Consider the following 3,299-nt stretch of genomic DNA (forward strand, 5'->3'; position numbering starts at 1 on the left):
AGCACCTAGTCCACACTTTAAAGCACTTTTTCTAGGATGGGTTCATGAACTCAATTATCAGACCTCGTACAAAAGCAGCTCTGATGGCCATTCCAGAAAATGGGTTCCAAAATTGCTGAGAAGGGTGGACTAGCCCAAGGGCAGCACTTTGAGGGTGACTGTAGTGTTACTCAGCAATGAGGTTTATATCGTTTTTTCTAGGGTGAGTTCACAAACTTAATTGTCTGACCTTATAGGCTTTTCTGTGAAAAATGCTCTATACCTTAGTCTTCTAGGGACCCAGAAAGGCTAAACATCTGCTGAGAGGGGTCCTAATGACAACTTACCTCTCTTTGAATTTTGAAAGCAAACTCTGTCCCAGGCCGGGTTCCTTGGATGCAAGCAACAGAAATAGAATCTAGCAAAATCAAGCAAAAAAAAAAAAAAAAAATCATCAGAAGGAGCTTCAAGATCCATGGAGTCAAAGGATGGAGATGTAGGCTCAGAAAAGAGTAAGAAGGATTAAGAGAAATGAACTAAAGATACAAAAGGTTCCCATATCTGCTATAGTGGGGAGCATTACTAGGCCCGGGCCTAGCTGTCATTGGAACCTGAGCAATCACTGACCTAGCTGTCATTGGAGAGAGAGGCTGTAGAAGAGGGTGTCCTAACCAGAGCTGTGACCTTCAGGTAGAAGCTGTGGGCGTCCAGGCCACAGGTCATGTCCTAGGAGTAATCTGACTAGGCTGCAGCAGTTTGCATAGCTGTCACCACTGCTTCTGATGTCCCCAAATATCCCGACCTCTACCACTCCCCACAACTACTATGAATGAGTTCTGAACCATCCCCTGACTTCTTTACCACTGGACTAAGACCCAAGTCTCAGGGAGTCCAGCCGGCTGGCAGTGGAGAGGAGGACTGTCTGGCCACCTTCAGATTCCCTACTAGGATGTCGGGCCCTGCACACTGCCAGGACTCACACTGTGAAGTTTTTCCTGTACCAGTAAGAGTCCTAGCAAGAAATAAGTAATGGAGGAGTATCTAATAAAGGGATTGTTTACAAAGGAGCAGGAAAGATTAAGAGAATATTACCTGGGCCAGGCCCAGCATCACTGGAACCCAGAGAGAGAGGTGTCCCAGTGGGAGGTATGACCTTCAGGTTGCCATGCAACCCTGCAAAGAGAGAGCCTGGGGAATGTGTCCTGTGACTTCCTCCCCTCCCATCTCCTGTCACTACCCTCCTTGCCTGAACACTGGTCTTGCAGCTCCCTCCTACTCCCCGGCTGGTGGGGAGAAGCATGGAGAGTGGTTTGGAAAATATCCAGCACACCCTGCAAATAGGCTGTATCCATCAGTAAAAGCCATGTGCGTCTCTTCCTTTATCCCTGGAAGAGTCGAACTACTCTGAAGATGAATTCAGCTTACGGGTTGGAGGGAGGGGTCGGGGTGATGGTGGAACCCTGAGCCAGGAGGGAGGGTGTGTAGTACGGGCGGGCGGTTGGGACCTCTCAGGTGGCCAGCCTGTAGGTGTGGCCCAGCAAGTCTGCTCAGAACCCTGTGACGGGTGGTGGTGGGAGGGGACCCTGCATCACGCACATGTGTGTGCCCTGGCATGCTCACCCGGGGCAGCTTCTGGCATCACTATACCCAGAGCTGTCCTTTCAGGGTGGTCCCTGGGGCCACCCCTGGTGGCTGAAAGCCCATATCCACCTCCTGTCCCTCGCAAAGCCGTGAAGTCGGCAAGGCTGGGCTCTGTTCTCCCACACCCCTCAATTTCCTCCAGCCCCCTTCCCCTGCACACTCCAGTGCTTTGACACCACAACTCCTCTGTTTAGCAGGGAGCAGGGGCTTGGAGCTTGCTGTAAGGTGGGCTGCTATGTTGCCTCTCAGGGGTGAGAGGTCCCACTGCTGAACTCTCTCTGCCTTTGCCTAGACAGGCTCAGTGATTCTTGAGTCCTCAAAGGAGAAAGCTGAGGTGAGGATGGGGAACTGGTGTTGTCAGCAAGTTCTGGCTGATAGGAAGGACTCCATGGGCTGCCCCCTGGGGATCACAGAGGAGGCCTGGAAGAGCTGGGAAATGGATCTGGGCCCCATCACTAGCTCCCCTGGCCTGCCTATACATTATTCCCATCCTGGAGGTGGGGTTCCCCCCAGACCCCAAATCAGTAGGTCAATGATTTTGTGTCTCAACCTACCAGTGTCAATTGAAAGGGAGCCAAACTCTGTGAAATAATTTAAAGAGGTTTATTCTGAGCTGACTATGTGTGACCGTGACCTGGAAAGCTATACTCAAGAAGCCTTGAGCAAGGGGTTTGCCATGGTCGGGTTAGAGCTTGGTTGTATATATTTTAGGCAGAGAGGAATCACATGTCAAATCATAAATCAAGACATGGAAGGTGTATATTGGATTGACCCCAAAAGGCAGGACATCTCGAAGAGGAGGGCTTATAGGTTATAGGCTTATAGGTGGGTTTAAAGAGTCTTTGCTTTGTAAATGGTTAAAAAATGAAGCCTGTCTGAAGGCTTGTAGTGTTTTAAGATAAGGAGACTGTTAACCAGAGATAAGCCTTGTCGTGATCTGTTAAGTAAATTGATGGCCTGCGGGTGTGGCGGAAGCTCTGTCTTGCCTAACTCCAGAGGAGGTGGGGCATAATCAGGTGAGTCTGACCTCCCTGCTCCTCATGGCCACCAACTCAGCTTCTTCTAAGGGTTTTCTGGGGTCCCCTTGGCCAAGAAAGGTTCCGCTCAGTCAGGTGGAGGGCTTAAGATTTTACTTCAGCTGACACCAGCTTACTGGTCCTTCAGAGAGAGAGGGGACTGCTTGGCCCAGAGAATGACTCTCTGGGGTTGGGTTCCAGCTGTGCTGGGCATTTATTTGCATCTGACTGTCCACCACTCATTTCCCTCAACTTCCTTTCCAGAAATTCCTTCTGCTCCCATTGGTGGGAGGGGAGAGCCGGGTCTGACTGCAGCTATGAATGTTGGAAAACTAGACCCTTGTTCTCCAGGGAATCCCAGCCAGTTGGATGTTCACATGGAACTGAGGCTTAGGGTAGAAGGAGTCTCAAAAGACACTCATCACAGGCACAGCCTGCAGATCCTGTGTCCCAACCCTGCGGCATTTCCTTGGTTCCTGCCTTTTTCCCAAGCCTGGTCTCACAGGCCCCCACCTTTTACCCTTACAGCAAATAGCCCTTAGCTTAATTTTATTGCTTGCGGCTGGGCGCCTGTGGCTCAAGCGGCTAAGGTGCCAGCCACATACACCTAAGATGGTGGGTTCAAATGCCCATCCCGGGCCCGCCAAACAACAATGATGGCTG

Source organism: Otolemur garnettii, unplaced genomic scaffold (genome assembly GCF_000181295.1).
Source record: "Otolemur garnettii isolate 467f Iridium unplaced genomic scaffold, OtoGar3 scaffold00058, whole genome shotgun sequence".
NCBI lineage: Eukaryota > Metazoa > Chordata > Mammalia > Primates > Galagidae > Otolemur > Otolemur garnettii.